The sequence below is a fragment of the Liolophura sinensis genome, chromosome 1, assembly GCF_032854445.1.
Source record: "Liolophura sinensis isolate JHLJ2023 chromosome 1, CUHK_Ljap_v2, whole genome shotgun sequence".
Classification (NCBI taxonomy): domain Eukaryota; kingdom Metazoa; phylum Mollusca; class Polyplacophora; order Chitonida; family Chitonidae; genus Liolophura; species Liolophura sinensis.
This window is the reverse complement of record NC_088295.1, coordinates 83,307,782-83,322,293: the sequence shown is the minus strand read 5'-3', so window position 1 is coordinate 83,322,293 and position 14,512 is coordinate 83,307,782.

Below are 14,512 nucleotides of genomic sequence, written 5' to 3'. Positions count from 1 at the left end.
TGTCGACATTGTTTAGCATTTAGCATTAATTTGTAAAACATCTTGTCACTCGGATATCACAAATCATAAATATTGCTTCCATGACAATCCAGGCCTTGTGCCTCCTGAACTTTATGCCGGAGAAGCAAATTGTTTGTTTATAATAGACAAAATCCCTTTACCCTGGCATAAACCGGAAAGCACGAGTTCCTGTTGAAGGAAGTGCCTAGTCAGCGAAAACAGGTATGTGGTAAAATTGTATGAATGGTTTTAACAGCATGTTCTCGTCACAATATGGTTGAAATATGACCAATTTGGTGTTAAACCCCAATCATTCATTCATCCATCCAAACGTAAAACTTACAACTCGCTCTCAAAGAGTACTTTTTTCATTAATTGCAAAACGCTTCAACAAACTGATAGCAGGACCGTATTTGGCTCACTGTGGTTATCCACAGGAGTTGGTGTCACCACTGAATCCTTACTCAGGGTACATTTGACTACCTACATTTAACAAATAAAGGTTGACATTTTTATTTATTTATTTCATTGTCACACGTAACATCTGTGAAAGACAACAAGTCTCCAGCAAACCGCATATATATCGACACAAGGGAGCACCAACCGCTTCTTGCCAACATGGCCGCAAAATATAAAAGAACGGAAGTCTTAAAAATCCTCTGTCTGGAAATGAGATTGAACTCATATCTCTTTGGTTAGCACGGCGCAATGACCCAGAAGCCTCTCGCCAATGCAATGTCTGTGAGTTTAATTCCAGTTCATGTTGGCTTCCTCTCCGGCCGTGCGTGGAAAGGTTTGGCAGGAACCTGTGGATAGTCCTGGGTTTCCCCCAGGTCTCTGTCCGGTTTCCTCCCACCATAATCCTAGCCAGCTTCCTATAAGTGAAATATTCTTGAGTACGGCGTAAAATACCAAAAGAATTAATAGATAAGTAAATCTCGAGTGGCGCAACCATAACTGAAAAAAAAGTTTCAGGCTGTAATACCCACGCTCGTTGTTTGGTATGTATATAAAGTCAAGCTGGTAAGCCACTTAGCCCAGCTTACTGTAAGATTATTGTAACAACGCTGGTGGATTTTCAAATAATCATACCGTCAAAAGACGTGTAACGTTTTGTCTGCGAGTATATATACAGTCAATCTGAGAACATAAATCAGATATTTTCCGCATAGCCTCAGAGGATACTTTCCCTTATTTAACAGCAAACAAAGTATGGGTAAGTTTGTCACCCGTAAACACCTTCCTTTTTCTGCATTACTTTTCTGCAATATCGGAGACAAACCAGGTTATTTAAAGAACATCCCTAATCTCTTTGGCGGCCATCTAAATTTTTATAGTCTTTTGACCTTTAATTCATTTCTAACTTTCTTTCACAAATAAATTTGCGATATCGTAACTAACATTTTCAACGTAATGTCTCTCATATGTGAATGTGAAAGTAATGCACGAACCTCCCGTTTTGCTCTTCATCTAAAATACAAAGTAACAGAAAACTTAAATTTATACCTTTACGAAATGTCATTCCCATTTACGAGGAATTATCTTGCAGACTTTTAGATGAAAGCGACGTAGTTTGGGTGGGTTATTATTTGAGATTTGTCATCACCACAAAGAAAACCTGATTCCATAGACCCTGTGGTAATTCTGCTAAGATAGAATCAAACAGAAAATTTAAGCCACAGGCACAATAGTTCAAAGACGTACGTAAGTATCTTATTGTCCCGCGTATAGGTCATTACAATGACTTTAAACATTGTCAAAGCAGTTCCGAGACGGCTTTAGCATACATAAGTCTGAATCCGTGCAAAACTGTCTTCAATAATATTTTGCTCTTAGAAAATACATTCTTTGGGCTAAATGTACTGGTTATTCATCAAATATTGACATTCAAATTGCTCTTAAGTGGCTCAACCAATTTATTTTCTTATCAAAGGTCATATGGGAAACGGGAGGTCTGTCTTCATACATATATCAAGCAATGGATATAGAAAGACGGAGGTTTTTCCCACTTAATGCTAGGTGAATCCACCACGTAAAAGTATGTTGATGGCTCTTGGTCATTGGCGTGGTTTATTCGAATCTAACTACAGCTGGCTTCATCATCGACAGGAGCTTTATAAGGTATCTGGCATGGTGAGATGCAATGGTTTCCCAGGGATCTACCGGTTTTCCTCCACCTGTATATCTTGTTATCGCGTATCATTTCGCTCGATCTCTCCAACCTTTCCGGCCTTCGAGGAATACATTTTGTTTTATTCAGTGTTGCCTCGTCAGTGGTTTTCTGAAAGAGATAAATATGACAGGCATTGTCTTGCTGTTCCTGTGCGTATTTAAAGTTGACCTTTTCAAATGCGTCTTAGGCTTTCACCACCAGCCCTCGACGCTGCTCAAGGCGTGCACACTCAACAATGGCGTCAACTTTTCTATGCAATAACTCAAAAGCCCTTTGTGCTACTCCATACATGTCTTAAGACAAGAAGGTTATGTAAGTTTGGTTTTCATCCATTTTATCATTTAATCTTAATGGCATGTTAACATTTATTCCGTGTAACAAAGACTTTTTGTTCTTACGCAGCGTAAGAAGTGTGTTGTGCAATTTTTCAAGACAGATTCAATCCACTGGACTCCTATTGCTCTGACCAATGCACACAAAAATGATACTGATACCGCCGGCATCTGTGTATGTAACATCAGAAGTCCGTTACCTAGAAGTATGCAACTTTCCTACAGCTAGCCCTCTACGGCACAGTACACATGTTACGTCAGCCGTAGAAGCTCAGCTTCCTGGTGTAGAAATATGTCAATCTCTTAAGTGGAAATCGTGAGCTGAATCATGAAAAATCTGATCATGAACAGCTGCCACAAGAACTGGCCACACCTTGAAACCGACTCCATACTTAAAAACCACGATTTCGATAATCATTGTTTTTATGAACCCACTGAAAATTTTATATTTCCAAGCAGCTCTAAAACAATTACTATCAATTGTTGTCCTATTACAAAACCCTCCATTGTCGTAATCTTTTAAAGTTTATTTCAACAAAACCGCCTTTGGACCCCACCATGCATCAGCCGTTTCTCAAACGTTAGCTGCGCGATAGACAGATGAAAGCACATGGAAGCGCACATACGTCAGATAATGTCTTAAAGAAAAGTGTAAAGTGCCGTGGAGATTAGCTATAGGGAAGTTGCTTACTTCTAGGTAACGGGCTTCTGGTAATATGTTTTTAAGTAGGTAAGCTTTAATAAACACTAAAAGCGACGTAAAACCCCAAGCAAGAAACCGACAAACAAACCATGTCCAGGAGCTTCAGCAACCTATACATCAACACCGACGCTGACATGATCTACCCTATTAAAGCAAGTTTGTCTTGGTTACCATAGCCACAGTATGGTTAACATATAAACTTATTTGAAACATTACTCTCCATTAACGAAGTATAAAATCTCAAGGCCACATTTTTGGAAAACCATGGCAAAATCGTAAGACAACCATAAAAAGAATATCAAACTGCAAATAATCCATTGCTTCAACGTTGCCTGGAAAGAAAAATCGCTGCTATAATGTAGCCATAATTGTACCTTTAATTATCAGCATGGCACCTTGCTCATATCGTCAATAGATTTTGCAAAACAAAATGAAAGCAATCTCCTTTAATTAGACTTAATAGCCGATCAGGTGTTGTCTGTGTAACGGTGGCTACATCAGTGTTCGGTTGACAGCAGTCTGTCTGTCTGGCCCATTGGACCCGGGCTATTTTCTCTCCTTGAATGAGAGAGCCTTGGCCAAGACGAGTCTTCCTCCTCTTGGAATAATGGTTTTATAGAATAAACTCGTCTTGTGCCACGGCAATGCTAAATGCATCTTGGACAACTTGATTAGTAGTATATAGCCTTAAGGAGTGGTCATTAACTCACGAACTTGTGATTCCTGTGACTGATGCATATATATGCAGAAAACAGATGTAAAGTCAGTCAAGCCTCATACTCAGCCTAACAACCAAGGAATCAGGCAGTCAGGTAGATTTCCTAATTAGGTAGGTAATTGGACTGCCAGGCAGACAGATAGAGACAGCCAGGAAAATAGGCAGCCAGGGGTCAACCTAGCAGGCAGACAGACAGGTAATCAGGAAGTTAGACTGCCAGGTGGTCAGGAGGACAGGCAGGTAGATAGACAGACAGACAGACAGACAGACAGACATAGAGACAGAGGCAGACAGCCCGGCAGCCAGGCAGCCAATATGCCTAGCAGGGAGACAGCAAGGCAGCCAATCGACTTAGCAGGCAGGCAGGTAACCAGGAACTTACACAGACAAGCAGCCAGTTCGACAGCCAGCCAGGCAGACAGAGGCAGTCTTGCAGCCAATCAACCTAGCAGGCAGGCAGGGAGGTAGGTATGAAGTTAGACAGCCAGGCAAACAAGCAGACAGGTAACCAGAGAGTTAGACACCAAGACAAACAGGAAGACAGCCAGGTAGACAGACAGGCAAACAGGTAGTCAGGGAGTAAGACAGCAAGACAAAGAGGAAGACAGCCAGGCAGACAGGTAGCCAGGGAGTTAGACAGACGGGTAGACAGCCAGGTAGACAGGCAGACAGGTAGCCAGGCAGAAAGGTAGCCAGGGAGTTAGACAGACGGGTAGACAGCTAGGTAGACAGCTAGGTAGACAGGCAGACAGGTATCCAGGCAGGTAGCCAGGCAGGTAGATAGGCAGACAGGTAGCCAGGGAGTTAGACAGGAAGACAGGTAGCCAGGCAGTTAAACAGACGGGTAGGCAGCCAGGTAGGCAGCCAGGTAGACAGGCAGACAGGGAGTAAGACAGCAAGACAAAGAGGAAGACAGCCAGGTAAACAGGTAGACAGGCAGACAGGTAGCCAGGCAGGTAGATAGGCAGACAGGGAGCCAGGGAGTTAGACCGACGGGTAGACATCCAGTTAGACAGGCAGATAGGCAGCCAGGTAGACATTCAGACAGGTAGCCAGGCATGTAGACAGGCAGACAGGTAGCCAGGGAGTTAGACAGACGGGTCGACAGGCAGGTAGATAGCCAGGCATGTAGACAGGCAGAGAGGTAGCCAAAGAGTTAAACAGACGGGTAGGCAGCCAAGTAGGCAGCTAGGTAGGCAGCCAGGTAGACAGCCTGACAGGGAGTTAGGGAGTAAGACAGCAACACAAACAGGTAGACATCCAGGTAGACAGGCAGACAGGTAGCCAGGGAGTTAGACAGACGGGTAGATAGCCAGGTAAACAGGCAGGTAGGTAGCCAGGCATGTAGGCAGGCAGACAGGTAGCTAGGGAATTAGACAGACGGGTAAGGCAGGCAGACAGGTAGCCAGGGAGTTGAACAGCAAGGCAAACAGGAAGACAGGCAGACAGACAGGCTCACAGGTAAATGGGTAGTCAGGGAGTGAAGCATCTAGGCAAACAGGAAAACAGGCAGACAGTTTGTCAGACAGGCAGCCAGGCCAACAGGCAAGGTACACAGGCAGCCAGGGAGTTTGACAGACAAGCAGTCAGGAAGACAGAAAGACAGCCAGGTAGACAGGCAGGTAGGCAGGCACACAGGTAACCAGGGAGTTAAATAGCAAGGCAAACAGGAAGACAGAAAGACAGACAGCCAGACAGGCAGACAGACAGGCTTACAGGTATATGGGTAGTCAGGGAGTGAGGCATCCAGGCAAACAGGAAGATCGGCAGACAGTTTGTCAGACAGGCAGCCAGGGCAACAGGCAAGGTACATAGGTAGGCCAGGGAGTTAGACAGACAAGCAGTCAGGAAGACAGATAGACAGACAGACATGCAAAGATGAAGACAGACAAACAGACATATAGGCAGACAGGCAATCAGGCAGACAAGCAGTCAGGCAAACAGGTAAACAGACAGAGAGGTAGACAGGGAGCTAGACAGACAGGCAAACAAGCCGACAGGTAGTCAGGGAGAGGCAGCTGGGGCAAACTGACAGATATGTAGTGAAGGGCTCAGGCAGAGAATGGTCCCCCAACTTACTCTAACATACAACCAGCCGGTGAGTGAGAGGACATTCCCTTCGCATATCGGTTAGTTAGTCAGTAATCAGTCAATCAGGTAGTCAATCAGGAGCACTCACATATTTAATTAGGGGTTCAGTGAGTGAGGTGCTAATTTACCCAGCCAGTAACAACTTGCCAGTTTTGCAACAAGGTATAAAAATTAATTTTTGAAATTTTTTATTCTTTACTCTCGTGCCCTTCCAACCTGTAGATATCTTTACAGGGTAACCGTGCTAGATGATGATAGGGTTTCCGATTAATGACACAGAGATATCAAATATGTGTAACTCATGTTACAATTATCATTATTTGCAAACCTGTAGAGAGAAACAAATAAAGGTTAATTATCGAATTTCATGAACTCACAAAATGTTGTTTCTTTTATCTTATAAATTCTGTAATTTAATTTTAACAGATTTTTTTCTACAAGAGCAGTTTGCTATAGCAAGGAACTAAAAAAATTACCAGAAGTGATTTTTATTTTCTGTAGGTCAAATAAAACGCCAGTGACGCTAAAGATAAGACAGAACATTGCTAGCCAGTTTATTAACTGGCGTTAATATTGAAATCTACACTGAATGGATTCTGACTCGTGTCAGGGGTGAAACGCAATTCACAACGCACCACAAACCTAAAGGTATAAAACAAATATATCGAATCTGTTGTACTAATTCTTATTGATTTATAGGATAACAGTTTACCACCACTAGGAAGATTACTGTGAAAGTACATGAACCATGTTGTTCTTTTGGAAAACGAAAAAGATACATTTGCAACTAACCGACAGACAGTTAAAAGAGCCAAAGCAGCACGCAGTGCTAGTAACCACCATATTTTGCATTTCTTTTAGGGCTCCATCACAATGCAATCCCTCCAGGAGACTCTCAGTATTATAGGGTTTACTCATCAAAATGAAAGTAAATCAATTTTCATTCACCTAGATTGAAAACAATGTTACATTATGACGATGTCAGCCACTCAATATTTGCAATTTAGATTTTTAAGATTTAGAAATTAAGGATTTACGGGAAAGTGTTGTGGAAGCACGTAAATGGATATGTGATACTTCTGTAAAAAGATGTCTTTTTAACAACCACGGTTAAAGGCATGTTCATTAATGCGTTAATGCTGTGTTGTTAAGAGCCGGGTAAAGAGATGTTGACAGCTTTGTGAATGTATTGTTAAATAAGAGCCACGTCTACGTTAAGAAATGTTGACAGTCCTTATTAGTGAAGTCCAGTATATCATATGCACAGTGTGACAGGCCGTCAAACTGAAAAAATCCGACTTCTTCATTGAAGATGTGATACTTCTAAAAGCTTTGCTAAATGGGTATCATTGCGCTGAAGGGACGCTCTCATCGCAGCTTAAAGAGTGAATTCGCGTGTCCTCGCGAATCGAGTTCTTGTTAGTCTGTCTGCAGTTGTAGCTCAGGAGGTGCGTTGCGTGTCCGGTGTGTCACTGAGTGTTGTTCAAGAATGAGGTCACGTTTCCTCCCTCATCTGGCCTCCCTAATCAAATAGATATATAAAATATTGAGATGTCTTGACACTTAGATTTTGTGGTATATACACTGTGACCGGTGATGGCGGACACGCATGATACCTAGCTGCACTTCGGCCTATACACTGTGACCGGTGACGACAGACACGCATGATACCCAGCTGCACTTCGGCCTATATACTGTGACTGGTGACGACAGACACGCATGATACCCAGCTGCACTTCGGCCTATACACTGTGACCGGTGACGACAGACACGCATGATACCCAGCTGCAGTTCGGCCTATACACTGTGACCGGTGATGGCGGACACGCATGATACCTAGCTGCACTTCGGCCTATACACTGTGACCGGTGACGACAGACACGCCTGATACCCAGCTGCACTTCGGCCTATACACTGTGACCGGTGATTGTGCACACGCATGATAGGTTACAGTGCAGATTATTTGACAGTTTATGGAGAAAATTGCAATAGCAGAGACTGATTGATGGGGTGAATTGTGATATTAAGCACTAACATGAAAACAACGTATCACTTACATGCATAACGTTCCCAAGCGGCCGTGGTCTTACATCATCAGTAACATGACCAGAATGCCAATTAACCCAGTTTTGGAAGTTTTTTTTGTAGAGTGGGCTACCCCAAATTTCATCCGGTATTTGTTTACACGCGTATAGGAAAAGCGTCATACATTTTACTGCAGGTTCAAGAACAAGAAATCATTCTGAAAGAAAGATACTATTTATTTTAAGAATGAATATTCTGCATTCTCCAGACAGCTCTCATCCTACCATCCGTGCCGAGAGAAACTCGAAGATTTGTTTTCTCACAAGGTTGTGTGATGTAGTAGAAAAGTCAGATATTTCTGGTAGAAAATCAATTCCATGGGCAGTATTGTCTTCTGTTAGATGTAACGTAACTTAAAAAGCTAACCATACTGCTTATGTAGTAATTTAAATGCACGAAAACGTCCTGAAGAATAAGTACACGAAAACTCTAGTTGGCCCAATTCATACATGATGTACAACAGTCACAGACTACACGAGAAGCCACTGTATGATGGCGGCCTTTTTCTTGAGACAGTATACTGCTCACTAACAGGTATAGCTTGAATTTTACTCTTAGGTACTTAGGCAGGTTGAAGTGGGGAGGGGGGGGGGGAGAGCGGAGTCATCCATATCAGTCTCATGTCTCTGCATTAAAGAAATAGGATGAACATACGACAAACTGACAATAGGCCCTATTTCACCGGTTACCTGTGACCATTTTTCAGCTACCACACTTTCGTTGCTACCCTGGTTTTGCTGTCTGTGTTATACGTCTTTATTTATATTAATACTTCCATTTGGTCCTTGCGGTCAGCTTTCTGTGCGAGGGTTGGAAGCCATATCTCACTAACTCAACACAAAAGTTACTCAGGTTAAGGATGTTAATCATTTCTTTCACGGAGCGGATGTCGGCTCCGTTGAGATACTTTACCCCTCTTGTACAAAAAGGTGATCTTTAAAGTAGATTGCACTGGCGTGACTTCTGTATGAATGAGTGAGTGCGTTAAGTTTAACGGCGTTCTTCACAATTTTTAAGTGATGTGACGAGGAACTTCTTTGTGAAGAGCTCTCTTTTATCATGTTCAAGTGGGTTAGATTCTGTGTTGATATCCCTCCACTGGCTACGAATTGTTGCTTAACTAATAACGGCCTTTATTTATCACTCTCACTCATTTCAGTATGAAAGTTCTTTCATCATCATCTGATCGAGTCTATCCGTCTGCTCCAACAGTCTAGCCTCTACGGTGACAGTTTAACTCTCAAGTCATAGAATGGTCTTCTGACGTTAGGTAACGTGCGAATCAAACGTGTAGTATCTTTACAATATCTGAGTGGATTATTAGACACACCGATTTTTGTAATTTCATGAGACAATAAAATCATCCAGGTCTTTATATGAGATAGAGATATATTCGTAGCCCAACGCAGTATTTGGAGTACATTCTGTGTAAGTATCTACGATCGCGGATTGAAACTGTGTAGTCGCGGTAGAGTGTGCTAATTTCCAAGGATGTTGAGTTCAGCGGAGATAAGCCACCTAAGACTAAGGTGAACTTGAGAGCTATGAATTATCCATCATTTATCCAACCACGGTCATTAGAATACATAGAGTTCGGCGCAAGTGGTAATGAAACAATTTCTTGAAAATGTTCGTTGCAACAGAAATGAGGAGTAGTAGACTGGCTATGAGCCTGAGGCACACTAATATCTTTGGGACAAAATTAATTGTTAAAGCACAAAAGAAAACCTCGTTATACGTGACAACATTTATGGATAAAAAAAACCTTTCAATTCTACGGGTCTGTAACACACAACAGACTGATGTCAATTCCCAGTGCCTGTGGTGGTTGTAAGCGGCCGACAACCCAGTTTATGCAGTCTAATCTACTTTCATCGAACACCATTTGTCTTCCACCAACATGGTGTACCGTACAAGTCAGAAAACGAGTGTAATGGTTGAGGATATCAAGGGAGATAACTGCGTCAGTGAACTGAACAGATGGTGGTGGTGACAGCAAGGCTGCAACTCGTTCAGGACTTTCTTCAACAAAAACCACGCCAAAGCTTCTTACGTATGTCTGCCTCCGACACATCCCATACATCACTGACGTAAATCAGCTGTGGGTTAATAAAACCTCTCACAGCTGGGAGTCATTATTATTCGCCTCATTTACACTAGCTTCCTTATATAAAAGTGAGATAGACTTAAGAATTGTACGTGTTTTTTCACATGATTCGCCACATGCGTCATGTCATACGATCTAGGCATGCTTACAGTCTCGGCGTATGGATAAAACCTCCCATGCTGAGGACCTACATCAACACTCCATTTATTTAGACATCATGGTAGGAAATTGCTGTTGGCCTGTTTTTATAACTTACATAAGGAGAAATAATTTTTTTAAGTAATACGTTACAACAAAGGATGTTTATTGTGGTTATAAAACTATATTAAACGCCAGAGAATCCATCAGTATTGAAAAACTTGAGCTTTTCGTTTACCTGAGTAGTTTCCAAGGAAACATTAAGGTGTGAATAGTACGGAGATCGATTCGCTTTTTTTACTGCGTCAAAAGCATAGAGTTTTAAGTGTATTATGCATGCTCGGCATATCTCAGGACGCCGAATTAAAATGCGCCCACATATAGAAGCAAAAGAAGAAAAGTGGAAAGAACAAGCAGAGTGTTACAATTCTTCTGTGAGTTTTGACCATCCTCACATGAAACTGTTCGGCACCACACTCAGGCTGGTTGAATTAAACCTAGATATTGTGACCCTTTGAACATGTTGCAAGCTTTTCACCTCGAATCTCAGATTTAAACTTAAGGCAAACATAAAGTGTGCCTCTGATTGCCTTGTGTGGAACACTGATTTCAAGGGTTGGAGTTCTGTCAGATGGTAGGGGATCAGACTAATCAATTCGGACTCCGTCATCAGTATGGTAGGGTTTTTTCCCCCAGGCCAGTGTGATACTCACTTTCATCGCGGCAAAGAACCACATCTGTCGAATTAGATGACCGTATAGATCAAACATCCGGTCTACCTCGCGATCGCAAAATGGCAACTGTGGTGCGAACATTGGCAAGATAATTACAGACTGAATCTGATCTTCTTGATAAGGTCAGGTTCCATTCACTGGATTCATACCTAAAACACGGTTAACCTGAAACAGCATTTCGGTTTATAGGACTGCCATCAATCTAACTTACTCTCATCAATGTGACTTACCCTCATCAATGTGACTTACTCTCTTCAATGTGACTTACTCTCATCATTGTGACTTACTCTCTTCAATGTGACTTACTCTCATCAATGTGACTTACACGCATCAATGTGACTTACTCTCATCAATGTGACTTACACACTTACGGCCGGAGAGGAAGCTAGTGTCAGCTGGGCTTGAACTCAAAGCGACCGCATTGGTGAAAGGCTCCTGGGGTCCTAGCGCCGTGCGTGCTGACCCTCTCGGTGATGGAGGTCCTTTACCAAATTTGCCTTTCGTCATTGACACGTAACATTACAAGCTTCACACGTATGTTGAACACTGGTATTATTGCAAGAAAAAAAATTAAGAAAATAAAGTGCAGTTAGAATACTTCAATTTCGTTAAGTTAAACCGTATTAGCTTGTTTTCGAGATGTTTTTTTACAAAAAAAAAGAGTACGCATGCTATATAATGGTCGAGCATACTAATTACCATATTCTGTACAACGCATTTCCCGCTCTCTATGAACGGTGCTTTCAACTGTCACCACTACATGCAGCAAATTTTGCACGTCATGAACAAGGCCAAGGTCAAGTTGACGAGGTATACGAGGAAGTGATGTCAGAAAACTCAAACTTTGACTCAAGATATAAATGTGTACTCTCTTTATCTAGAGTATGGGCAACATGATTCTAACAGCCATCTAAAACACTTGTATTGATGAATGCCAGTTATAGGTCGGCGTGAGGATAATGGTGGTGGGCCTATACCTAAACACGCCTAAGCGCGTCCGCAAGCTCCAAAGGTCCAAAGCTTGTCTAGTAGTGACAGCGATATAAATCTCGTGTTGCATCCCAATCGGCCAAAACTACCTACAAGCAGTAACTAAGTCTACATTTCACGTTGAATGTGTATGGCACTGTATGACAATATATGACATAAAATAAAATACTGGTAGTAAACCTTGAAAACAAAAAAAAAATATGACAATGTTAGAAACAAATCTTAAAGTAGAGTTAGTCATATATCAGGTAAGTAAAGAAGCAAGAATCTCAGTCATACCATACCGCACACACTTTCACAAGCCTTTGTAAAATCAATTTTTAGTCATTTTTCTCTTAAATCAAGTCATCGTATGGCTCTACAACCCTGATGACATCATTTACGAGTACAAAATTAAGAGAAAGTTGAATTTGAAAGTTTATTGAAAATGAATTAAAGCAAGTATGGTGGTGAGTGGTTTTATAAACATAGCTGAATATTGGCGACAAAGTTGAAAGAAACAACCCATCCTGTCGGTGAGTTTTACTCGGCTCAAAACACTTCTGCGCCGGAATTACTGTCGTGAGCTTCTTGTAAATAGAAATCCAGCCTTACAGCAAGGTATACTCGATTGTTTTTTAACACCACACTCAAGAATTTTTCACAGGCACGACGGTAGTCAGGTGTTTGGTTAGAGAAAAAGACAAGTTAACTTCAGCAGCCCTTAGACTGCATTAACGGCCACATGAGCGTCGACGACCGCTTATGATCACTAAGAGCCCACGAGTAGAGACAGTAGGGGAAATGCACAAATTCCCTGCCAATCGTTGGGTTTGAACCCGGATCTCGTCCTTTGTGTTTGCATCACGTTATTAATATAAAAGGCTCCCTCACTGAGATCTTCGGTTATGAATACAGAAAAGTGACGGGAATTTCATGAAGCTTCAGGGACATATTTTAGAGCGAGTATTGTATAACCCGCTTACGCACTCAACTGTATACTTGTAGATGTGCTGTGAAGTTGTGTCTTTCGGACCGAGGAGGAAGTTCGCAATATTCAAACAGATGAGGGAGAATATACTGATTCGTGCAAGCCTGTACCTTCTTATCATGTTATCGAGTTCCCAACCAGCGTTACAGCCGAGCAGTTTACAAAATTCGCTTTCATCCTAATTGAAATTACGTTGCGGGAAATTGGAACGTCTCGGCGGCTAATTGCATGTGTCGTGTTACATTCGGGAGCGTCGTGTGAGTTCACCGTGATCTTTGCCGCGAAGACGCAACACATCTTACACATCCTGGACAGTCGCTGGGAACGAATGGCCTATTTCGGGATGTCCAGACGCCCAAAGTACCAAATTGAAGTTTTTCTCATTGCCACATAGCGATTACGGATCCGCATCGTTTTGGAGACATCGATGGCTTTATGTGGCTTATCCAGAAAAAACACTTACATTCGCAGTAATTGTAGCGAAGCCTATCTCCAGTTTGTATTTCCATTCCATCAGGTAATGTAAGCGTCTGTGTTGAAGTCGATTTCAACACGGTGCCATTAGGTGATTGACTAGTTACGCCAACAAAGAGAGCTTCACAGGATCAAACACGGGTCGTATTATACCAAAATTGTGCTTGTTGCTGCCTCGCCAAGCGCTCAGCGCGGAGAGGTTAGGGATAGGAAACGGGACTTGTTGGTCCGGTGTCAGTATTATGTGATTGGGTTGGGAGTCATCTCTGGTGTCTTCGCATGATACTTCAGTTGTACAACGTAAACACCTAAGCATACATACATATATATGACACAAAAGAATATATTACACTAAGTCCATATTGCACTAACATTATGGAGGTCATACCCTGGAGTTCTTTTTGGCACCGGCCAATATAGTGCATAATAACTGAACAATGCTTTGATGAACATACCAAAATCGTTTACACTTGTATAACAACAACTGAACAATATAACATCATGGTTGCAGGTGATATGATAATTACATTTTATTAGATTTAATCCCTAATTAAAAGTTTATTGTTTCAAGAAAACAACATTGTTATACTTTTGAACCACGCATCATTTATAGCAATATCACAATAGGATAAGACAAATTCAGACAATTTTGTAACGTGCTAGGTATAAGAGAATTCGCTTTTAACCCGTTGACACAAGAGAGTGTTTCCGTGGCCGAGCAGTAAGCTGGCCAGCGCGGAGCAAACACTCAAGAGCCTCTCATCGCTGTGAGTTCAATTCCAGCTCACCCTGGCTTGCTCTCCAGTCGTTAGTAGGAGGGTCTGCCAGCAACCTGAAAACACCAATCAAACAGAGGCCTTTCGTGGCCCTCAGTGGTAAGAGTGCCCGTGCGGCGCAATGACTCGGGAGCCTCTCACCTATGCGGTTGCTATGAGTTCAAGTCTAGTTCATGCTGCCTCCCTCTCCAGCCGTACGTGGGAAGGTCTGCGGATAGTCG